The following is a 26130-nucleotide window of genomic DNA, read 5'->3' as shown; positions in this document are numbered from 1 at the left end:
GTTCCTTTCTTCCTGTGTAACACAGGAAGTAGAATTCCAGGAAGAACCTGGCAGTAATGGAGGATTCCATAAGGGTTTTACAATCCAATGTAATCTGATTTCTTATGTTAGGCCAAGCGCAATATCTGTGAGTATCTTTGTTCCTTAGCATAATAGCAACGTTGTCAGAGTAATATTTTGCTAACACTATGTTTATAAAAGGTTAATATTTGATAGTTATAGAAGTTAGTCCAAATGTTAGTTAGTTATACAATTAGTCTATTCTACTGTTGTAAATATGTTTATATCTTATGTAATATTGAATGTATAGTACTCAGTTATGTACAAAACATACTTTGTCTTTGTTTACAGTTTCACAAATTTGTTCAAGTAAAGGCTTCAAACAGCAAACGGCTTCAGAAGAATTATTTTGAATAGAGTGTTTAACTTGCTGGATAACTAGATAGGAGCACGTCTAGCGCGGCCAGTACAGTGAAAAGATAGCAATACAGCTAGCTGTGAAGAGCGGAGCAGGAGGAACCCAGAGTAAGCCTTAACCTCGTAGAGCACATCTACCTCACATCAACATGTCAGAAGATAATAACGAAAGTGCTTTGCAGCAAGTCGAAGACCTTAAACAGGCAGACGAAACTGTAGAACGTGACAATCGGTCTATAAGCTCTGGTTACTACAGATCGCAAGTTGGTTCACGGTCATCGGGTGGTTCTAGAGTAAGCATAGCCATCGCCAAAGCACGGGCTAAGCTAGTAGCAGCTCAAGCCAGAGCTGCGCATGCGGACAGTGAAATAGAAATAAAAGTAAGACAGGCCCGTCTCCAAGCTGAACCCCAAGCAGAACAGGCCCGACTCCAAGCAGAACAGGCCCGATTCCAAGCAGAACAGGCCTGATCCCAAGCCGAACAGGCCCGACACCAAGCTGACCTGGCCAGTCACCAGGTTGAATGACAAGCTGAACAGGCCCGTCTCCAAGCCACATTAGACGCTCTGCAGCAACAAAAAGAGATAGATGCTGCATTAGCCGAGACACAAGTATTCGAGGCAATTTTGGAGGGAGCTGTTCCTGAGACAGCTTACAAACCTTTAATTCCCGTTCCGTGGCAGAGTCCACGACAGCGCACCATAGATTACGTGAGCGACCATGCCGACATACAGTTTACAGGAGAAAGGGATGGAGGCCCGCACATCTCTACAGACGCAAGCACTTCGTATAACATGCCACAAGTTGCCAACCAAGGTCAAAGCAGACGGCGTGCCTCAAGCCGCAGAGTCTCCCCCAGCAGAACGGAAGACACGGTGCAAAGGAATAGGACGCCGAATAGAGAAAGTCAGAGGCAAATCCCCTCTCGGTTCCTTGAGACCCCCAACAGAGCCCCCAGCCAAGGCAACCCTGGCACAGGTCCCAGCACCTACGACCTCGCCAAATACCTTGCACGCACCCAGCTGGTGACTTCGGGGTTAATCAAGTTTGATGACAGGCCGGAGAATTGTCGGGCTTGGAAGTCCTGCTTCCACGATGCCATATCGGGCTTAGACCTGTCGGCGGGAGAAGAGCTCGGCCTCCTTATCAAATGGCTCGGCCCAGAGTCCGCCAGACAGGCCTGCAGGATAAAAGCGGCCAATGTGGGACAGCTGCCAGCGGGGTTGAAGAAGGCTTGGGCGAGGCTAGAAGAAAGCTACGGCTCGCCCGAAGCCATTGAAAGGGCTCTCTTTGACAGGTTGGAAAACTTTCCGAGGTTGACGAGTAAGGAACCCCAGAAGCTCTGCGACCTTGGAGATCTGCTGTCGGAACTCGAAGCCGCAAAGCAGGACGGCTACCTACCCGGTCTATCGTACTTAGACACTTCCAGAGGGGTAAGTCCCATCATTGAGAAGCTTCCATTTAACCTGCAGGAGAAGTGGATAACGTTTGGATCAAAGTTCAAGCTAAAGCACAACGTGGCGTTCCCACCATTCTCTGCGTTCGTTAAATTCATCCGTAAAGAAGCCAAAGCCAGGAACGACCCCAGCTTCAACTTCTTCTCCTCCCACCCAGCACTTGCCAGAAGAGACAAGTTCGACAGACATGGAAAGACACCAATATCTGTCCACAGAATGCAAGTGTCCTCAACTGAGCACACAAAGATTCAGAAGAAACCTGAGGGTATGAGCAAACAATGCCCTATCCACAAGCCCCATCCTTTAAAGAAGTGCAGAGGCTTCAGGGAGATGTCCCTGGAAGATCGGAAGCAATATCTTAAAGAGAACTCTATATGTTTCAGGTGCTGCTCGTCCACGAGCCATCTCGCCAAGAACTGCAAGGTGGATGTAAAATGCACAGAATGTGAAAGGGATCGGCACGTTTCAGCACTACACCCAGGCCCAGCTCCTTGGGAGTCAGAGACGCCTCCTCCCGCTTCAGAGCACGGCGGGGAGAGAGAGGGAGCTGCTGGTCCAGAGATTACATCCAGGTGCACCGAGGTGTGTGGAGAAGGAGTGAGTGCAAGAGCATGCTCCAAGATATGCCTTGTTAATGTGTACCCTGTTGGACGTCGCCAAGAATCTGAGAAGAAGCCATCTCAGGTGAGCACACTCAAGACTTCCATCTTGGAGAATGGTCGTCCAAGCTACCTTACCCCATGCAGTAGTCAGATCCGCGTGGTGTTTGACTCCAGTGCACCATATCAGGGCGTCTCTCTCAACGACGTACTCCTCACAGGGCCCGATCTTAACAACAGCCTCTTGGGAGTGCTCATGAGATTCAGGAAAGAGCCTGTCGCCATCACTGCCGATATCCAGCACATGTTTCATTGCTTCGTGGTGCGAGAAGACCACAGAGACTTCCTCCGCTTCCTGTGGTATCGGGACAATGACCCCAATAGAGACATTGTGGACTACAGAATGCGTGTCCATGTCTTTGGGAATAGCCTATCCCCTGCTGTCGCCATATACGGACTAAGGAGGGCTGCCAAGGAAGAAGACGACGACTTTGGCAGTGATGTGAGAGGGTTCATCGAACGAGAGTTCTACGTCGACGACGCACTGGAGTCATTCCCGACCAAAGCAGAGGCCATTGGTACTCTCGGACGAGCCCAGGAACTACTTGCACTATCCAACCTCAGGCTGCACAAGATAGCCTCTAACAGACCAGCAGTTATGGAGGCATTCCCCCCTGAAGATCGTGCTAAGGACGTCAAGGACCTAGACCTCTTCACTGATGACCTCCCCCTACAGCGTAGCCTAGGGGTGTCATGGAACATAGCAACAGACACGTTCACGTTCCAAGTCCTAGACGCCAAGAAACCCTTCACACGTAGAGGAGTGCTCTCTACAGTCAACAGCCTATACGACCCTCTCGGCTTCTTAGCCCCTGTCACCATACAAGGCAGGCTGCTCCTCAGGGAACTCTCCACACGCGCCGAAGAGTGGGATTCACCTCTCCCTGAAGAGATGGAAGCAGAGTGGGACAGATGGAGAGACTCACTCCAAAACTTACAGGAGATCTGAATACCTCGCTGCTATTCGTCTTTCTCTCCCTTAAATGCCCAATTCAAAGAGCTTTGTGTCTTTGCAGACGCATCCGCTAAGGCCATTGCAAGTGTGGCCTATCTGAAGGTCACCACTCAAGAAGGAGAAAGCAAAATCAGCTTCGTCTTTGATAGAGGCAAGTTGGCGCCCCAGCCAGACCTCGCCATACCCAGATTCGAACTGTGCGTAGCAGAACGCAACCTACCTCCTCACAGCAGTCTAATGAAGCTGCATCCTAGCGTCGACACCGACGGACTGTCTCTGAGGTGGTTCTTCCTTTGTCGCCAGAGGACTCCAGTGACAAGTAGAGTTTGGACTATGTGGAGCCGTTAACGACCCCAGACGGGGAGTGTTCTGGACCAAAGGACTTTTTACATGCAGTGAACATTTTATGTATGCAGATAGCACCCTCTGGTGGTGGTTATTGTGTTAACAGTTTGTATGCTGGAAAGGTCATCTGATCTTTCTTCCTGTGTGAGGTCATTTGACCTTTGTTCCTTTCTTCCTGTGTAACACAGGAAGTAGAATTCCAGGAAGAAATTGACAGTAATGGAGGATTCCATAAGGGTTTTACAATCCAATGTAATCTGATTTCATATGTTAGGCCAAGCGCAATATCTGTGAGTATCTTTGTTCCTTAGCATAATAGCAACGTTGTCAGAGTAATATTTTGCTAACACTATGTTTATAAAAGGTTAATATTTGATAGTTATAGAAGTTAGTCCAAATGTTAGTTAGTTATACAATTAGTCTATTCTACTGTTGTAAATATGTTTATATCTTATGTAATATTGAATGTATAGTACTCAGTTATGTACAAAACATACTTTGTCTTTGTTTACAGTTTCACAAATTTGTTCAAGTAAAGGCTTCAAACAGCAAACGGCTTCAGAAGAATTATTTTGAATAGAGTGTTTAACTTGCTGGATAACTAGATAGGAGCACGTCTAGCGCGGCCAGTACAGGCCTGTTCCCTCATAATGGCCAGGTTGTGTAGCATGCAGCATACTACTTGATACCTGCTCAGCTGAGTACTGCAGGGCTCCTCAAGAGTAGTCCAGGCAGCGGAAGCGTTGCTTGAGGATGCCAATGGTCTTTTCTATAGTGTTCCTTGTGGCAGCATAGTTCTCATTGTAGGCCTGCTGTGCACATGTGCGTGGGTTCCTAACTGGAGTCATGAGCCATATAATGAGGAGATGACGCTTGTCGCCCAGTAGCCAACTTTGACTTGATGTGGTGGTAAAATACAGGTGGAACAGAGGACTGACACAGAATGAAAGAATGTGACCGCTGCCAAGATACTGGGCAATCACCTGCATGATGAGCTGCCTGTGGTTTCACACCAACTGCATATTAAGGGAGTGGAACTCCTTTCGGTTGATGAATATGGTCGAGTTCACATGATGCGCAGACAAGGCAATGTGGGTGCAGTCATAGACTAGAATCGTAGAATCATAGAATGGTTACAGCATGAAAGAAGGCCATTCGGCCCATCGAGCCCATGCCGACTGTCTGCAAGAGCACTTCAGCTAGTCCCACTCCCCCGCCCTTTCCCTGTAGCCCTGCAAATTTCTTTCCTTCAGGTACTTATCCAACTCCCTTTTGAAAGCCGTGATTGAGTCTGCCTCCGTCACCCTTTCAGGCAGTGCATTCTAGATCTTAACCACTCGCTGCGTAAAAAAGTTTTTCTTATGTCGCCTTTGGTTCTTTTGCCAATCACCTTAAATCTGTGTCCTCTGGTTCTCGACCCTTCTGCCAATGGGAACAGTTTCCCTCAATCTACTCTGTCCAGACCCCTCATGATTTTGATCACCTCTATCAAATATCCTCTCAATCTTCTCTGCTTCAGGGAGAACAACCCCAGCTTCTCCAGTCTATCAATGTAACTGAAGTCCTTCATTCCTGGAATCATTCTTGTAAATCTTTTCTGCACCTTCTCTAAAGCCTTTGCATCCTTCCTAAAGTGCGAGGCCCAGAATTGGACACAGTACTCCAGTTGGGGCCGAACCAGTGTTTTATACAGGTTCATCATAATTTCCACACTTTTGTACTCTGTACCTCTATTTATGAAGCCCAGGATCCCGTAAACCTTTTTAACGGCTTTCTCAACCTGCCCTGCCGCCTTCAACGATTTATGCACACATATCCCCAGGACTCTCTGTTTGTACATCCCCTTCAAGATTGTACCATTTAGTTTATATGTCCTCTCTTCATTCTTATTACCAAAATGTATCACCTCACACTTTTCTACGTTAAATTTAATCTGCCATGTGTCCACCCATTTCACCAGCCTGTCTTCCTGAAGTCTATCACTCTCCTCTTCACTGTTCACTATACTTCCAAGTTTTGTGTCATCTGCAAATTTTGAAATTGTGCCCTGAACACCCACGTCCAAGTTATTAATATATATCAAGAAAAGCGGTGGTCCTAGATCCGACCCCTGGGGAACACCACTGTGTACCTTCCTCCAGTCCGAAAAACAACCGTTCACCACTACTCTCTGTTTCCTGTCACTTAGCCAATTCCGTATCCATGCTGCCACTATCCCTTTTATTCCATGGGCTTCAACTTTGCTGGCGAGCCTATTATGTGGCACTTCGTCGAATGCCTTTTGGAAATCCATGTACACAACGTCAACCACATTACCCTCACCAATCCTCTCTGTTACCTCATCACAGATCTCAATCAAGTTGGTTAAACACAATTTGCCTTTAACAAATCCGTGCTGGCTTTCCTTAATTAATCCACACTTATCCAAGTGACTGTTAATTTTGTCCCTGATTACTGTTTTTAAAAGCTTCCCCAGTACCGAGGTCAAACTGACTGGCCTGTAGTCGCTGGGTTTATCTTTGCACCCTTTTTTGAACAATGGTGTAACATTTGCAATTTTCCAGTCCTCTGGCACCACTCCCGTATCTAAGGAGGATTGGAAGTTCATGGCCAGTACCTCCGTGATTTCCTCCTGAACTTCACTCAGCATCCTAGGATGCATCCCATCCTGTCCTGGTGACTTATCTACTTTAAGTACAACCAGCCTTTCTAATACCTTCTCTTTATCAATTTTTATCCTATCAAGTATCTTCACTACCTCAGCCTTTACTATGTCTATGGCAGCATCCTCTTCCTTGGTGAAGACAGATACAAAGTATTTATTTAGTACCTCAGCCATACCCTTTGCCTTCATGCATGGGTCTCCTTTTTGTTCCCTAGTCGGCCCCACCCCTCCTCTTACTACCCTTTTGCTATTTATATGCCTGTAGAAGACTTTTGGATTACCTTTTATGTTGGCTGCCATTCTATTCTCATACCCTCTCTTTGCCCCTCTTATTTACTTTTTCACTTCTCCTCTGACCTTTCTATATATAGCCTGATTCTCAGATGTATTTGCAACCTGACTTCTGTCATACGTGCTCTTTTTCTGCTTCATCATATTCTCTATCTCTTTCGTCATCCAAGGAGCCCTGACTTTAGTTGCCCTACCTTTCCCCCTAGTGGGAATGTTCCTCAACTGTACCTGAACTATTTCCTCTTTTAAGACAGCCCATTGTTCCATTACAGTTTTGCCTGCTAATCTTTGATTCCAGTTTACCCGGGCCAGATGCATTCCCATCTCAATGAAATTGGCCTTCCCCCAGTTAAACATTTTTACTCTAGATTGCTCCCTGTCCTTTTTCATAGCTAATCTAACCCTTATGATACTATGATCACTGTTCCCTAAATGTTCCCCTGCTGGCACTTGTTCCACTTGACCTACCTCATTCCCCAGAACCAGATCCAGCAATGCCTCCTCCCTCATTGGGCCGGAAACATAGTGATCAAAGAAGTTCTCCTGAACACACTTCAGAAATTCTTCCCCTTCTCTGCCCTTAACACTATTACGATCCCAGTCTATATTAGGATAATTGAAGTCCCTCATTATTACTACTGTATAGTTCTTGCACCTCTCTGTAATTTTCTGCAAATTTGCCACTATTTGGTGGCCTATAAAATACACCTAGTAGTGTATTGGCACCTCTATTATTTCTTAGCTCTAGCCATATAGATTCTGCCCTTGACCCCTCCAGGTCATCCTCCCTCTCCAGCACTGTAACATTCTCCTTGACCAATACTGCCACATCACCTCTTATCTTCCCTTCCCTATCTTTCCTGAACACTTTATAACCAGGAATATTGAATCCCCAATTCTGTCCTTTTTTGAGCCAGGTCTGTTATTGCCACAACATCATATTCCCATGTGGCTATTTGTGCTTGCAGCTCACTTACCTTGCTTACAGTACTAAGCTTTGTGCGTTCACATACATACACTGTAAACCCAGCTTAGTCCATCCTGTATTTCTTACTTTAGTGCTCTCTGCCTCTCCCAATCCTTTGAGCACTTTATTTCCCCTTTCTAATGTTACATCCTGGTGCCCATCCCCCTGCCAAAATAGTTTAAACCCTCCCCAACAGCATTAGCAAACCTCCCCGCGAGGATATTGTTTCCGGCCCTGTTGAGGTGCAACCCGTCGGCCTGTACAGGTCCCACCTCCCCCAATGCCCCAGGAATCTAAAGCCCTCCCTCCTGCATCATCTCTCCAGCCACGCATTCATCTGTGCTATCCTCCGATTTCTATACTCACTTGCGTGTAGCACCGGGAGTAATCCAGAGATAACTACCTTTGAGGTCCTGCTTTTTAAACTCTTTCTTAGCTCCCTGAAATCTGCCAGCAGGACCTTATCCCTCTTTCTACCTATGTCATTGGTACCAATATGGACCACGACCTCTGGCTGTTCACCCTCCCACCTCAGAATGTTCTGCAGCCGCTCGGTGACATCCTTGACCCTGGCACCAGGGAGTCAACATACCACCCTGGAGTCATGTCTGGAGCCTCTGTGACCTCCCTTATATAGCAGTGCACTACAAATTGTGAGATGTTGCTTATATCTTCTCCAGCAGCAGCCTGAAAGGAGCCAGACGTATTGTGGCGTACCGATCACAGAAAGGACACAATCCGCTTTTCGGTCCGTAGACTATAAATCAGGCGTCATGCCTTTAAGAAGGATCACACCTTTAAGAAACTCGATCTGCAACATAGTTAAGCCCAGAGCGGGGGAGGAGCAGTCGAAGCTGTGCACTGATGAAAGGCAGTCGGACTTGGTGTAGGCTCTGACGCCATTTTGTGTTCAACATGCAGCCTCAACAATTAAACCTTTTCTGTTGAACCTCTGCGAGTTCAGTATTTTTTGCTAGGAGTACGTAGACTCCTACATTGGTGACCCTGACGCTCAGGACGACTCCTAAGCGTAACCATGGCTGACACAAATGCAGTTTCTGTGAAGCTGCCGGAGTTCTGGGAGAACCTAGCCACCGCCTGGTTCCTTCAAGCCGAATTGCAATTCTGACTCCGCGGCATCACCGCCGACGCAACGATGTACGACTACCTCCTCGCCTCCCTGGGCAGCTCCACAATCACGAAAGTCTGGACAACACTACAAAACCCTCCGGAGGAAGGCAAGTACGCACATCTCAAGGCCGCGCTCCTTAAAAAATTCACAGCTTCCCAATTTTTGCGCAACTGCAACCTCCTCGACCTCCCGGGCCTCAGTGACTCCACGCCGTCAGACTTGCTCTCACACATGCTTGCTCTGACCGACGAGAAACCGCCCGGCTCCCTCTTCCGCACGCTCTTTATCCGCCAACTACCTCCCAGCATCCGCCCGGCGATCGTGGCGTCCAGCCTCACGGACCTCGAGGCCCTGGCCGACGAAGCCGATAAGCTCCTGTCCGCCGGCTCCAACCACGCCGTCACCCCCGACCTGGCCTCCGCAGCGTCGGCGTGCGCTCCACCCTCTATCGCGCGGCCACACAGCTCGGCCACGAGGCCCCCACGTCCCCCAAGCCCTCCGACCCAGGGCTACTGCTACTTCCATACCCGGTTCGGCGCACGGGCACGCCGCTGCAGCCATCCCTGCACATTTCCAACCGCCCCCACACCGGCCTACACGATGGCCATGGGGCAAGCAGGCGCGCTGCTGTACGTTACAGACAGCGCCTCCGGATGCCGTTTCCTATGCGACACGGGCGCACAGCGCAGCATCATCCCCGCGTCCGCCCTTGAGATCCAGCGAGGCGGCCGCAGCCCTGCGCTGGCTGCCACCAACGGCACCGACATCCGGACGTACGGCACCCGCACCGTCACCATCGACCTCGCAGGCCGCCGCTACCACTGGGAGTTTATCACCGCCAAGGTGCTCTCCCCGCTCCTTGGTGCAGATTTCCTGTGCGCCCACGGCATGTTGGTCGACAGGTCTCGGCGCTGCCTCGTGGACATGAACACCATGTCACCTCTCCCGGGCGCCATGGCCCCCCCAACCCGTCGAAATGGCGTGGCAGTGCCGCGCCCGCTCAACGGACGACTACTCAGCGCACCTGGCCGAGTTCCCAGCCCTCACCAACCCAACCTTCTCCGCGAAAGTTGCTAAGCACGGGGTAGAACACTTCATCCCCACCACAGGCCCACCGGTGTATGCCCACGCCCGCAGGCTGGACCCGGCCAAGCTGGAGATCGCGCGGGCCGAGTTCGCCACAATGGAACAGCTCAGCATCATCCGCCACTCCAACAGCTCCTGGGCCTCCCCACTCCACATCGTCACCAAACCCGACGGGGGATGGCGCCCCTGCGGGGACTACCGGCGCCTAAACGACGCCACCACGCCGGATCGGTACCCCATACCGCACATTCAAGACTTCTCGGCTAGACTGGCCGGCTGCTCAGTCTTCTCCAAAGTCGACCTGGTGCGCGGTTACCATCAGGTGCCAGTCCACCCCACGGACGTTCCCAAGATGGCCATAATCACCCCTTTTGGGCTATTCGAGTTCCTCCGAATGCCCTTCGGCCTCAAAAACGCGGCCCAGGCCTTCCAGCGGCTCATGGACTCGGTCCTCCGGGACCTGAAGTTCCTCTTTGGCTACCTGGATGACATCCTGGTAGCTAGTTCCTCCAAGCAGGAACACATCGAGCACCTCCGCACCCTGTTCCAGCGGCTCAGTGAGCACGGGCTCATCATCAGCCCAGCCAAGTGCCAATTCAGCCTCAGCAGGATCGAATTCCTCAGCCACCACATGCCCGCCAAGGTGCAAGCCGTCCAGCAGTTCCCCCGGCCTACCACCATCAAAGGCCTTCAGGAGTTCTTGGGGATGATCAACTTTTACAACCGCTTCATTCCCGGAGCGGCCTCCCTCATGCGGCCCCTATACGAAGCCCTCCGGGGTAAGAAAGACAGAATGGCGATCGAGTGGTCGGCGGACATGTTGACCGCTTTCGACTCGACCAAAAAGGCGCTCGCCGATGCCACCATGCTCGCTCACCCACAGCCCAACGCCAGGGTGGCCCTCACCACGGACGCCTCCGACCACGCGGTCGGCGCCGTGTACGAACAGTGGGTCGACGGGGCCTGGCAACCACTGGCCTTTTTCAGCCGCCAACTGCGCCCCCCGGAGGCCAAATACAGCGCCTTTGACCGCGAGCTCCTCGCACTGTACCTGGCAATCCGCCATTTTAGATTTCTTCTGGAGGGCCGCCCCTTCACCGCGTTTGTCGACCACAAACCCCTGACATTCGCGATGGCGAAATCTGCGGACCCGTGGTCAGCCAGGCAACAACGCCAGCTCGCCGCGGTGTCCGAATTCATCACGGACATCCGGCACGTCTCCGGTCGAGACAACGTGGTGGCCGACTGCCTATCCCGCCCCGCCGTCCACGGCGCCCACCTGGCAGTGGACTATGCTCAACTGGCAGCGGAGCAACGCAACGACTCCGATCTGCTCTCCGCGCCCACAACTCTCCCAGGGCTGTGACTGACTGACGTCGCCTGCGGCCCGTCCGCCATCACAGTCAAATGCGACACCTCCTTGGCGCAACCCTGCCCCGTAGTCCTGGCGTCCTGGCGAAAACGGGTGTTCAACATCGTCCATGGCCTCTCACACCCCGGCACCCGCGCGTCCATTAGACTGGTGGCCAACCGATTTGTCTGGCGCGGCCTGCACAAAGATGTGCGCATCTGGTCCAGATCCTGCATAGCTTGCCAGCGTGCCAAAATCCACCAGCACGCCAAAGCCCCACTTGAGGAGTTCACCGTGCCAGAAAGAAGGTTTGACCACGTCCACATCGACCTCGTCGGCCCCCTGCCGCCATCACAAGGTCACACGCACCTGCTGACAATCGTGGACCGTACCACCCGCTGGCCCGAGGCCATTCCACTGACATCCACCACCACCGCCGAAATTGCGAGGGCGTTCATCGGTACCTGGGTCGCTCGGTTCGGCGTCCCCTCCGACATGACGTCGGATAGAGGCCCGCAGTTCACCTCTGATCTGTGGGCCGCCATCGCCTGAAACCTCGGGGTGGCCATTCACCGCACCATGGCTTACCACCCCCAAGCCAACGGACTGTGCGAGCGATTCCACAGGTCCATGAAGGCGTCCCTCCGCGCCAGCCTCGAGGACGAGGCTTGGCTCGACCACCTCCTGTGGGTGCTACTTGGCCTATGCTCCGCGGTCAAGGAAGATCTGCAAGCCTCGTGTATGGCCAGCCGTTGCGCGTACCCGGAGAGTTCCTGCCCACCGCCACGACTCCCTGGTTGGCTGACCAGCAACGCCGCGCTTTCGCCAACCGAGCACAACAGTTCGCTCCGGTACCCACCGGCCGGCATGGCGAACCAGCAACCCGCGTACCACCTAGCCTGCAGATGGCCAAATTTGTTTTCGTGCGCCATGACGCCCACCGAGGACCTCTACGGCCCCCATATGACGGACCCTACAAGGTGCTGCAGACAGGGAACAAGTTCTTCCTCCTCGAAGTGGGCGGCAGAACTGACAAGGTGTCGGTCGACCGGCTCAAGCTGGCACACCTAGAGCCCAACGAACCCGTTCAAGTGGGCCAACCCCCACCGCGGGGCAGACCGCCTAAGAGCCCGACGCGTCCGACCGCCCCGCTCCCGACACCAACCGCCAAGAGCCGTTCCGGCCATGCCATCAAGCTGCCACGCCGGTTCGTACACTCCCTACTAGCGGATTCTGGGGGGAGCTGTGTGGCGTACTGATCACAGAAAGGACACAATCCGCTTTTCGGTCCGTAGACTATAAATCAGGCGTCATGTCTTTAAGAAGGATCACACCTTTAAGAAACTCGATCTGCAACATAGTTAAGCCCAGAGCGGGGGAGGAGCAGTCGAAGCTGTGGACTGATGAAAGGCAGTTGGACTTGGTGTAGGCTCTGATGCCATTTTGTGTTCAACATGCAGCCTCAACAATTAAAGTTCAGTATTTTTTGCTAGGAGTACGTAGACTCCTACAGTATAAAAGTTAAGAATCACAGTTGCCTTGACAGCCACATGCAATGCAATCATTGCCCAGCTTTCAGGCTGCAGTTGTGGCGGCAGCAGTTGACAGATTTCACTCAGGACCTATTTTGTCAATGGAAGACATCTCGTGCATTGGTCTTTGCTAAAGTTGAGGTGAGAGTATTGCTCCCTAATGACCGGATATGGCCTTCTGCTGAGAGTCCTTCTCATCCTTCTACTCCCTCTTCCAGCAGCTTGTCCTGCTCCATGTGGCCTCTCTTCATCATCCCAGTAATGTTCAATTCCCAGAGGAAGCCCTATCAGGCCTCCCATGTCTGAAAGCAACTTGTTTCAGCACAATATTATATATGACAAAAAAGTACTGCAAGACCAGTAGAGTACTCGTACTTTAGCCAAGTATAAGAAACGGCCAAAAACACATACAATTGCACCAGCAGCTGGAAGAAATAATCCAGGAACTAAACTGTAAGTACTTCATTATCAACATTCCATTTAAGCTGCGTGGCCGTGCAGCTGTCTTGAGGTTCCGCGCAGTCGGTGTGCCGGCTTACCAATGCAAAAATTTGTGCATACGCGGAAGGGAACACATGGCCCAAAGAACAATTTTAAAAAATTAATTCTTGGGATGTGGGCGTTGCTAGCAAGGTGAGCATTTATTTCCCATCCCTAGTTGCCCTTGAGAAGGTGGTGGTGGGCCAGTTTACCCGGGCCAGCTGCAGTCCGTGTGGTGAAGGTGCTCCCACAGTGCTGTTAGGGAGGACGTTCCAGGATTTTGACCCAGCGACGATGAAGGAATGGCAATATACTTCTAAGTCAGGATGGTGTGTGACTTGGAGGGGAACTTGCAAGTGATGGTGTTCCCATGTGCCTGCTGCCCTTGTCCTTCTAGTTGGTAAAGGTCGCGGGTTTAGGAGGTGCTGTTGAAGAAGCCTTGGCAAGTTGCTGCAGTGCATCTTGTAGATGGTACACACTGTAGCCACAGTATGCTGGTGGCGGAGGGAGTGAATGTTTAAGGCGGTAGATGGGGTGCCTATCGAGTGGGTTGCTTTGTCTTGGATGGTGTCAAGCTTCTTGAGTGTTGTTATAGTGTCATAGAGTTATACAGCACAGAAAGAGGCCCTTTGGCCCATCGTGTCCGTGCCGGCCATCAAGCCCTATCTATTCTAATCCCATTTTCCAGCACTTGGTCCATAGCCTTGTATGCTATGGCATTTCAAGTGCTCATCTAAATGTTTCTTGAATGTTGTGAGAGTTCCTGCCTCTACCACCCTTTCAGGCAGTGAGTTCCAGATTCCAACCAAACCTCTAGGTGAAAAAGTTTTTCCTCAAATCCCCTCTAAACCTCCTGCCCCTTACCTTGAAACTATGCCCCGCTGGTTATTGACCCCTCTACCAAGGGGAAAAGTTCCTTTCTATCTACCCTATCTATGCCCTCATAATTTTGTACACCTCAATCAGGTCCCCCCTCAGCCTTCTCTGCTCTAAGGAAAACAGCCCCAGGCTGTCCAGTCTCTCTTCATAGCTGAAGCACTCCAGCCCAGATAACATCCTGGTGAATCTCCTCTGCACCCTCTCCAATGCAATCACATCCTTCCTATAGTGTGGTGATCAGAACTGCATACAGTATTCCAGCTGTGGCCTAACTAGCGTTTTGTACAGCTCCATCATAACCTCCCTGCTCTTATATTCTATGCCTCGGCTAATGAAGGTAAGTATCCCATATGCCTTTTTAACCACCTTATCTACCTGTCCTGCTGTCTTCAGGGATCTATGTACATGCACACCAAGGTCCCTCTGATCCTCTGTCCTTCCTAGGATCCTACCATTCATTGTGTATTCCCTTGCCTTGTTAGTCCTCCCAAAATGCATCACCTCACACTTTTCAGGGTTAAATTCCATTTGCCACTGTTCTGCCCATCTGACCAACCTGTCTAGATCATCCTGTAGCCTGAGGCTACCCTCCTCGCTATTTACCACTCCACCAATTTTCGTGTCATCTGCGAACTTACTGATCATACCTCCTACATTCATATCTAAACCATTAATGTACAAACAGCAAAGGACCCAGTACTGATCCCTGCGATACACCACTGGACACAGGCTTCCAGTCACAAAAACAACCTTCGACCATCACCCTCTGCCTCCTGCCACTAAGCCAATTTTGGATTCAATGTGCCAAATTTCCCTTGGTCCCATGGGCTCTTACCTTCTTGACCAGTCTCCCATGCGAGACTTTGTCAAAAGCCTTACTGACGTCCATGTTGACTACATCAACTGCACTACCCTCATCCACACACCTAGTCACCCCCTTGAAAAATGTAATTAAATTGGTTAGACATGATCGTCCCCTGACAAAGCCATGCTGACTATCCTTGATTAATCCTTGCCTCTCCAAGTGGAGACAAATTCTGTCCCTCAGAATTTTTTCCAATAATTTCCCTACCACTGATGTTAGGCTCACTGGCCTGTAATTCCCTGGTTTATCCCTACTACCCTTCTTGAATAATGGTACTACATTAACTGTCCTCCAGTGCTCTGGCACCTTCCCTGTGGCCAGAGTGGTTCTGAAAATTTGTGTCAGAGCCCCTGCAATTTCCTCCCTTGCCTCACACAGCAGCCTGGGATACAACTCGTCTGGGCCTGAGGATTTATCCACTTTTAAGCCCGCTAAAACCGCTAGTACCTCCTCCCTCTCAATACTAATTTGTTCAAGTATATCACAATCCCCCTGCCTGATTTCTATGCCTACATCGTCCTTCTCCATAGCAAACACAGATGCAAAATATTCATTTAAAACCTCACCCACATCTTCTGGCTCTACACACAGATTGCCACTTTGGTCCCTAATGAGTCCTACTCTTTCCCTGATTATCCTCTTGCCCTTAATATACTTATAAAACACCTTGGGATTTTCCTTTATTTTGCCCACCAGTGTTTTTTCATGCCCCCTCTTCACTCTCCTAATTTATTTTTTAAGCACCCCCTGCACTTTCTATACTCCTCTAGGGCTTCCACTGTTTTTAGTCCTTTGTATCTGCCAAAAGCCTCCCTTTTTTTCCTAATCCATTCTTGTACATCCCTTGACATCCAGGGTTCCCTGTGTTTGTTGGTCCCACCCTTGACCTTTATGGGAACATGTTGGCATTGTACTCTCTCTATTTCCTTTCTGAAAGACTCCCACTGCTCTGATGTGGATTTTCCTACAAGTAGCTGATCCCAGTCTACTTTGGCCAGATCTTGCCATATCATATTAAAATCGGCCTTCCCCCAATTTAGAACCTTTATTTCCGGTCCATCTTTGTCCTTTTCCATGACTACCTTAAATCTCACCGAATTATGGTCACTGTCACCAAAATGCTCTCCTACTGATACTTCTACCACTTGCCCGGCTACATTCCCTAGAATTAGGTCCAGTACCGCCCCCTCTCTTGTAGGACTTTCTACATGCTGGCTCAAAAAGCTCTCCTGGATGCTCTTTAAGGATTCTGCACCCTCTAAGCCTTTCACACTCTGACTATCCCAGTTAATATTGGGGAAGTTGAAATCCCCTACTATTATTACCCTATTATTTCTACATTTCTCTGAGATTTGCCTACATATCTGTTCCACTATCTCCCCCTGACTGTTTGGGGGCCTATAGTACACACCCAGCAAAGTGCTTGCCCCTTTTTTGTTTTTACATTCTACCCATATGGCCTCATTAGAGGAACCTGCTAAGATATCATCCCTCCTTACAGCAGTAATTGACTCCTTGATTAATATTGCGACATCCCCTCCTCTTTTACACCCCCCTCTGTCTCGCCTAAAGATTCTATATCCTGGAATATTGAGCTGCCAGTCCTGCCCCTCCCTCAACCATGTCTCTGTGATAGCAACAATATCATACTCCCATGTGTTCATCAACACCTTCAATTCATCTGCCTTACTCGCAAGACTCCTTGCATTAAAATAAATGCCATCCAGTCTTGCCATACTCCCTTGTGCCATTACATATTTGCTCTGCCTTCCAGGCTTACTTGTTTTTTGCTCTATATTTGGCTGTGCATCACCCCCTACTATAGCTCCACTCCGTATTCCATCCCCCTGCCAAGTTAGTTTAACCCCCCCGCAACAGTACTAGCAAACCTCCCCGCAAGGATGTTGGTCCTGTTCTGATTCAGGTGCAACCCCTCCAACTTATACAGGTCCCACCTTCCCCAGAAGCAGACCCAGTGATCCAGGAAACTAAAGCCCTCCCTCCTGTACTCATACAGGCAAGTGGAGAGTATTCCATCACACTCCTGACATGTGTCTTGTAGATGGTAGAAAGGCTTTGTGGAGTCAGGAGCTGAGACACTCGCCACAGAATACCCAGCCTCTGATCTGCTCATTTAGCCACAGTATTTATGTAGCTGGTCCAACTAAGTTTCTGGTCAATGGTGACCCCAGGATGTTGATGATGGGGGATTCAGTGATGGTAATGCCGTTGAATGTCAAGGGGCGGTGGCTAGACTCTCGCTTGCTAGAGATAGTCATTGCCTGGCACTTGTGTAGCGCAAATGTTACTTGCCACTTATCAGCCCAAGGCTGAATGACGTCTAGGTCTTGCTGCTTTTGGGCATGGACTGCTTCATTATCTGAGGAGTTGCAAATTGAACTGAACATTGTGCAATCATCAGCGAACATCACCACTTCTGAACTTATGATGGAGGGATGGTCATTGATGAAGCAGTTGAAGATGGTTGGGCCGAGGACACTGCCTTGAGGAACTCCTGCAGCAATGTCCTGGGGCTGAGATGATTGGCCTCCATCAACCACAACCATCTTCCATTGTGCTAAGTATGATTCCAGTCAGTGGACAGTTTTCCCCCTGATTCCCATTAACTTCAATTTTACTAGGGTTCCTTGATGCCACGCTTGGTCAAATGCTGCCTTGATGTCAAGGGCAGTCACTCTCACCTCACCTCTGGAATTCAGCCCTTTTGTCCATGTTTGGACCAAGGCTGTAATGAGGTCTGGAGCCGAGTGTAATGAAATGCTAGTTTTAATAATTTTCCTTCTGATGCTTTGAATGGCGCTCAATCCTCTGTGTGACTCCAGTGAACTTGATGTAGATGAATCATCAATGAAACTTTAGAAAATATTTTCATCAATAGTGGAATATGTATGAAATGTAGGTTTTTATACTGAAACTTTTCCAGAAGGTAAAGAACTAATAAATAATTTATTTACTTCATGGCAGCAACAAATATTGAGAGGTATACTTGTGGTTTGCATGACTTTTAGTAAGATTGAATTGCAAAATTATTATAGAAGACTATGGGGTGATTTTTGTAATGTATGTACCTTTAAGGGGGAGAACTACTTTTTACAGCTCCTGTATCCTGTAGTACCGGCAGTGACCACACCTGTATATAAACCCTGAGTAGTGATCAGTACAGTCAGTTGCAGTTTGAACCCTCATTCAGTAAACACCTGTTGATCGTTCCCTGCAGTCTGTTGTCTGATTATTGAAGGACACAACATTAAGATACATGGATATAACATTGGCGACAACGCAGATTCGAACATACCTGCAACTCTGCATCACCTCCCAGGGATTCGTTCCTGGAGAACAGTGGAAGGAGGTCGAGTCCAGAAGCACGGGCGTCGACCACGGGCAACCGCCCAGTCATCCAGCGGAGATTTGAGCATCGCAGGGGAGGCTGTCGAGAGCCAGGCTTGGCTTTCCAGTCACGGTGGTCCAGCGAAACGGGCTGGCAACAGGTACTGCGCAGACCCTTCCCGGACAGCGGCGGCTAGAGCCGACCGAGCGGCACAGAAAAAGGCCGAGCAGCGTCGACGGCGGAGAGAGAGAGGGCAGAGCGTACAGGGTGCAGCCGGTGTTCAGGACCAAGCGGCGTCAACGGGGAGAGAGATGAGAGAGAGCAGAGCGCAGCCGGTGTTCAAGGGCCGAGCAGCGTCAATGGGGGAGAGAGGCGCGCAGGAAAACGCGAGGCGCTGCCATTGCCACGAGGACTGCAGGGAGCGGCATTGGCAGCAGCGCAGGAGCAGCGCACAAAACCCACAGGGCGTTGCCATTTGCCACGAGGACCGCCGAGAGCGGCATTGGCAGCAGCGCGGGAGACGCCATTTTAAGCCGCAGCAGGGAAGAAAGGAAAGCGCGGGAGACGCCATTTTAAGCCACAGCGGGGAAGAAAGGAAAGCGCGGGAGACGCCATTTTAAGCCAGTCTAACCACACCCAAAAATGCCGAAGAGTGGCAGTATCACAGCGTTCGACAATGAGGTCGAAGAATGGACGACATATGTCGAATGCATAGAAGTATACTGCAAGGCGAATGAAGTGCCAGATGACAAGAAAGCGCTGGTATTGTTGAATTCAATGGGTGCAAAAACGTATGGCTTACTACGAAACCTAGTAACCCCAGAGAAGCCAGTAGAAAAGGATGTTGAAAACATAGTGTCAATCCTACAGGACCACTTAAACCCCACACCGCTGCTGATAGCAGAAAGATTTAAGTTTCGCAAAAGGAACCAGCATAAAGATGAAAATAATGCTGAGTATTTAACGGAACTGTGCAAGCTATCGAAACACTGCCAGTTTGGAACGGGACTAGCAGAAAATTTAAGGGACAAGTTTGTGTGTGGGCTTCAAAGTGAAGGAACCCAGAAACGGCTTCTATCAGAAAAGGATCTTACGCTGGACAAGGCTTTCAGCATTGCAGTATCGCATGAAGCAGCAGCACGGGGCGCTGCAGAGATACAACGGAGGCCGCAAGAATATGGCACAAATGAAATGTCATATGGAACAGTGAAGTGCTATCGCTGCTGCAGAACAACACACGACCATAATGATTGCTGGTTCAAGGACAAAGTGTGCAGACAGTGTGGAAAAGTAGGACACATAGCAAGAGTCTGCAGGTCAGGAAAGAAAACCAGCAGCAAGAAATCTCCACAGGAGAAGTACAAGAAGGTACATAAGGTGATGGAGAGTAGTTCAGACGAACAGAAGAGTAATACAGACTCCGGAAGCAAGGGGCTGGGTTGTCTGAAACTACATAATGTGATCAAAACGGAGGATCACCAAACTATCTGGGTCACGCTCAAGATAGCAGGAGTCCAAGTGAAAAGGGAATCGGACACAGGATCAGCCCTAACAGTCATAAACCGAAGGGACTACAAGCGGCTATTCTCACATGTACCCTTGAGAGATACAAAGATTGTCTTGAAGATGTACACGGGGCAAAAAGTCTACCCCAAAGGAAAAATAAGGGTGAACGTTATATATAACGGCAAGGAAACACCAAAAATGGACCTATATGTATTGCCAGATGGAGGACCACCACTACTAGGACATGAATGGATCCGGAAGATACAGCTAGACTGGCATTCCATACAAGCACTGACTGTAGATGCCAAAAAGGATGACGACGTCACACCTGGACGACTGTCAAAAATGCTAACTGATGCACAAGAAGTGTTCCAGCAGGGACTCGGAACACTAAAAGGCATAACAGCGACGATCAAAATAGAGGAAAATGCAAGCCCAAAGTTTTTTAAGGCCAGACCGGAATCTTATGCGATCCGCCCAGCCGTCGAAGCAGAGCTGGAAGGTTTGGAACGTTCAGGAGTACTGTCCAAAGTGGACTGGAGCGAGTGGGCTACACCCATCGTTCCTGTAATGAAGAGGTTGTTGAGTAATACGCCTGGGGAACCAAAGAAGGTTCGCATCTGTGGGGACTTGAAGGTGACAGTGAACCCAGTCCTTCACACTGTACAATATCCGCTTCCGCGGATTGAAGATATTTTCGCCTCGCTATCTGGAGGGAAACGCTTCACTAAGATTAATCTGGCCCAGGCGTACCTGCAAATGGAGGTAGAAGAAGCCTCGAAACAGTACCTCACGATCAACACTCACAAAGGTCTCTACCAATACAACCGGCTGGTGTTCGGGGTAGCATCAGCTCCGGCTATTTGGCAAAGGGCAATGGAACAAGTCCTGCAAGGGATTCCAGGGACCCAGTGTTATTTGGACGACATCCTGGTCACGGGCGAAAATGACAGTGATCACCTCGCCAACCTGGAGCAGGTGCTCACTAGATTGAAGGAATATGGGCTCCGAGCTAATCGCCACAAATGTGAGATTTTCCAGAAGCAGATCTCGTATTGTGGCCACGTTATTGATAAAGAGGGGTTACATAAGTCCCCTGAAAAGATTGAGGCAGTAGTCAAGGATCCAGCACCGGAAAATGTGTCACAACTGAGGTCGTTCCTCGGGCTGGTGAACTACTACCATAAGTTCTTGCCGAATTTGTCTACAGTACTACACCCACTGAACACCCTACTGCAAACGGGGGTACCATGGAAGTGGAGTGACGAATGTAAACGAGCTTTCCAGAAGAGCAAAGCAATGATCACATCAAAAGAGGTGTTGGCTCATTTCAACCCAGCACTACCAATTCGGGTGGCGTGTGATGCATCACCCTATGGCATTGGAGCGGTGCTGTCGCACAAATTCCCGGATGGCTCGGAGAGGCCAGTAGCCTTTGCGTCTCGGTCACTAACCTCAGCCGAGCGTAACTATGCCCAGATTGACAGGGAGGCCCTCAGCCTAGCGTGGGGAGTGAAAAAGTTCAATCATTATCTGCACGGGCAGAAGTTCACCTTGCTGACTGACCACCAACCACTTGTCTCCATCTTTAATCCAAAGAAGGGCGTTCCGGTGATGACTGCGCTACGGCTACAAAGGTGGTCCCTTTTTCTAGGGGTGCACCAATATGAAATCGAGTATAAGGGCACGAAACAGCATGGAAACGCTGATGGGCTATCACGCCTGCCACTGCCTACTGCGGAGGAAGCACCAGCAGTGGATCCTGTCGAAATATTTCATTCGATTATAATTGAATGCTTGCCAGTAACTAACGCTGGTATAGAGAAGGAGACCCAAAATGACCCGACACTGTCTCGGGTATATGATTTGACGGTGAAGGGATGGCCAGCACATGGCGACTCACTGTTGCCAGCATTCTCATCCAGAAGAGAACAGCTGTCAGTATGCCAGGGGACCTTGAAGTGTGGATCCCCAGTGGTAATTCCACCCAAGTTAAGGGAGAGAGTGCTCAATGAGCTTTACGAAGGTCATCTGGGAGGGGTGAAAATGAAAAGCCGTGCTAAGGCTTATGTGTGGTGGCCGGGGATCGATCAGCAAATCGAGGACCTGACAAAGAGCTGCTCAGGATGCCAGAAGGTCCAAAATGCACCACCACATGCCCCTCTACACCCATGGGAGTGGCCCTCATCTCCATGGCAACGGGTTCATATTGATTTTGCTGGTCCATTCATGGACTCAATGTTTTTAATAGCCGTGGATGTGCACTCGAAATGGCCTGAGGTGATCAAAATGTCCTCCACCACCACAGAGAAAACTATTGCAGTCCTACGGACCATTTTTGCCAGGAACGGCTTGCCAGAGCAGATTTCCTCTGATAACGGACCACAGTTTGTGTCCGAAGATTTTCGAAGATTTATGAAAAGGAATGGGGTAAGGCATTACACATCCGCCCCGTATCATCCAGCCACAAATGGATTGGCTGAGAGGTTCGTACAAACCTTTAAAAAAGCAGTAAATGCCATGTGCGATGACGACATTCCACTGCAGCATAAGGTGGACAATTTCCTGTTAGCCTACGGAAATGCGACACATGCAATCACCAACCAGGCCCCGGCTATGATGTTCTTTAACTGAAGGTTGAGATCTCGTCTGGATTTGCTCAGACCAAATGTACGAAGAGATGTTGAGAGTAAGCAATTCCAGCACATCAATGAGAAGCCGACAAGGCTTCAATGTAGGGCAACCAGTCTTGGCCCGCGACTACCGAACAGAGAAATGGCAACCAGGAACGATATGCACGCGGCAGGGGCCACTAATGTACACAGTGGACGATGGGGAGAACATTGTGAGATGCCATGCTGACCAGATCCTAGAGTCACAGGAACGAGTCAACCCCATGTCTCGGCCATACGTACCTGGTGAGGAACCTGACATACAGGTCGCATCTACCTCAGAAACAATAGCATTGGAAGCTGATGAATCAACTGACGACAGGGTGTTAGAATCGCCTCCACACCAAGAGCGAGACACTCGAAAGGTGTTATCCAGAAAGAATCAGGAAGCCTCCCCAAAGACTCAATTTATAAATAGACTATTTTCAGTTAATGTTGCATGTTAAAAGTGTTAATTGTAATTAGTTTGATATTTAATTGTTAAATGAGTGTTATGGTACTGTTAATCTAAAAGGGGAGGAATTGTAATGTATGTACCTTTAAGGGGGAGAACTACTTTTTACAGCTCCTGTATCCTGTAGTACCGGCAGTGACCACACCTGTATATAAACCCTGAGTAGTGATCTGTACAGTCAGTTGCAGTTTGAACCCTCATTCAGTAAACACCTGTTGATCGTTCCCTGCAGTCTGTTGTCTGATTATTGAAGGACACAACATTAAGATACACGGATATAACAATTTTGCCTCACTACTGCTCTAATTTTCATTGCAAATATGATGATAGCGGGATAAAATTTATTTTTGAACATTTACGTTGAAGTTGTGTCAAAAGCACACCCAATGCGATCTTCAAGTGTGCCTTGTGATAGGCGGCCGTCACTTCCACTTGAACCTGGCAGGAGCCCAAAGTCAATATGCAAATTAGGGCCCTCTGCTGGTTTAAGGACCCAAATGTCGTTTTCTATCATGTTCCTATCAACAGTTCTATAACCTGCCCACAAACCGTAGGCGGTACAAGTCAGTGGGGCACCATTTTCAATGATATTTAAAGGGATCGTCAGTTGCTCTCAGGTAAGTCGATAGAACATTTTTGCTGACTTTTGGCTGGTAAAGCGTTGTAGTTTTTGACTACTTTGAACTTTTGCAAGTGGTGGCACTGTCACTCTTTACACAGTTGACCAGTGGTATGTGGCGTCTAGCAAATTACTTTTGCCTTCATGGGGGTTCCTGCTAGGAACTCCATTGCGGCTGGAGGTGAAGGAGCAAGAAGGGGCACACAGAGCTGAAACTGCAGAGAGAGCAGTCAGTGGAGGAGATCTTGCAGGAAATCCTAACCTGCCTAAGGAGGCTGTGCTTCTCCAGGGAGGCAGCGACACCTCCTGCAGTAAGAGCTGCAGCCCAATAGCCAGAGCTAGTACAGCCTTGCCTGTGCTAGCCAAAGTCACTGCTGCCCTGAACTTCTTTTGCCTCTAGCTTCTTCCCAGGAACATCAGTCAGTTTGCAATACAAGCTGGTGTTAGACAAGTGACTGATGCCAGAGCAAACACATTCATCATTTTCCCCATGGACAACCAGAAACAGCAGAAGTTGCAGGTTTCCCCTCAAGTCCAGTGCGTCACTGACTGCACACATATCGTCCTGCGGGTTTCCTTGGAAGACTCCGACATGGGTTTCTATTCTCTGAACATCCAGTGATGACTAGCAGCACATCGGGTACACAAGCCGGGAAGGGTAGTGCAGTACCTATGTTTCTGGGCTAACAATTCATAGAATCAGAATTTAGTTTTAAAAAATCTGCAAATACAAAGCTGGTATCAGTAAAAAAAATGTGAATATCAAGCTATTAGATTGTTGTAAAAAACCCAACTGGTTCACTAATGTCATTTAGGGAAGAAAACCTGCCATCCTTACCTGGTCTGGCCTATATGTGATACCAGTCCCTAAACAATGTGGTAGATCTGGGCACCGCACCTCATGAAGGATATGTTGGCCTTGGAGGGCATGCAATGCAGATTCACCAAAATGATACCGGGGTTAAAGGGTTAAATTGTAGGACAGATTGTCTTGACTAGGCTTGTATTCCTTTGAGTATAGAAAATTAAGGGGTGATCTAACTGAGGTGTTTAATATGATTAAAGGATTTGATAAGGTGGATAGAGCGAAACTATTTCCTCTGGTGGGGAAGTCCAGAACAAGGGGGCATAACCTTAAAATTAGGGGTGATGTCAGGAAGCATTTCTTAACACAAAAGGTAGTAGAAATCTGGAACTCTCTCCCCCAAAAAGATGTTGTGGCTCGACTCGAGGGGCTGAATGGCCTACTCCTGTTCCTGTGATTCTTAATTGCCCTCTGAAGTGTTCTAGCAAGCCACTCAGTTGTATCAACCTAGGATGGGCAATAAATGCCAGCAATACCCACATTCTGAGAATGAATTTTAAAAATGCAGGTCTGTGCCCACTATCCAGGTAGCTGTCATGACACCTTCATGCTGCTCCATTTCTCCATTCCCCAGTCATTGACCCCTCTCATCAAGTCGGGGGCTGGCTGCTTGGGGACAAGAGCTATCTGCTGCACACGTGGCTCATGACTCCTCTGAGAAACCCATGATCACCGGCAGAAATGTGGTGCATCCTGGTCTATGCCTCCACAAGAGCAGACTAATGGATTCCTTAAGCAAAGACAGGTTTAGTGTACTGCAGTACACCCCACAAAGAGTTTCCCACATTGTAATGGCTTGCTGTATGCGGCACAACTTTGTGTTACAATGGGGAAAACACCTGGATCTGCCAGTGAAGGAGGGCTTTGAGCACGAGGAGGATGACAACTTTGAACCGGGATGCTCCAATGCCTGGAGCTGGAGCTCATAGGCAGTAACTCATTGAAGAGTATTTCCCTTGAACAATCCCTGCTCCCCTACACTAACAGTCATGACCAGCATCTCTCCCAGTCCTTCCAGCCTCCAATGAATTGCATCCACCCGAAGAACAACATTGGGATTTCAGTCAACTAACACTGCAGGGTCGCCAGATATTCCCAGCTCTGTACACACAGATATTAGAAAGCATTTTGCAATCTCCAAAGTTCACTGACAAATGTCAATACCATTGCTGACTCTGATGCTAGTTCCCTAGTGCTAGGCTTATTTGCTCTCTCAGCTAATCTAGTCCATCTAGTGCTCCCCTAGTGGTTGTAGCATGGGAGATGGAGGGCTGCTGTGGCTCGGTTGAGGACCCTTGCGATTCTGATAGTCAACGACCTCTAGGATCTCAGGCCTGGCTGCACACTGCTGCATCTCGGTGGCTACTGAGGCAGTCTGGCCCGGGTGGCTTGCTGGAAGCGGGGGAGGGGCATTGGTTGAGGGGGTGGCGGGGTGCAGGCGTGATGCCCTTGTGAGAGAGAACAACCTGTACAACTCCCTTGTTAAGGTCAGAGCGCGTGAAGGTACACATCATCAGGAGGGTTTTGCTCCTCAGCATCCACTCCAGTTTGGTCCAGGACCTTGCATGGACCTGGAAAGAGGGG

The sequence above is a fragment of the Somniosus microcephalus genome, chromosome 1, assembly GCF_052327205.1.
Source record: "Somniosus microcephalus isolate GS21.2 chromosome 1, FLI_Smic_1.0, whole genome shotgun sequence".
Taxonomy (NCBI): Eukaryota; Metazoa; Chordata; class Chondrichthyes; order Squaliformes; family Somniosidae; genus Somniosus; species Somniosus microcephalus.
The sequence above is the reverse complement of the archived record's forward strand: the minus strand, read 5'-3'. Positions refer to the sequence as shown.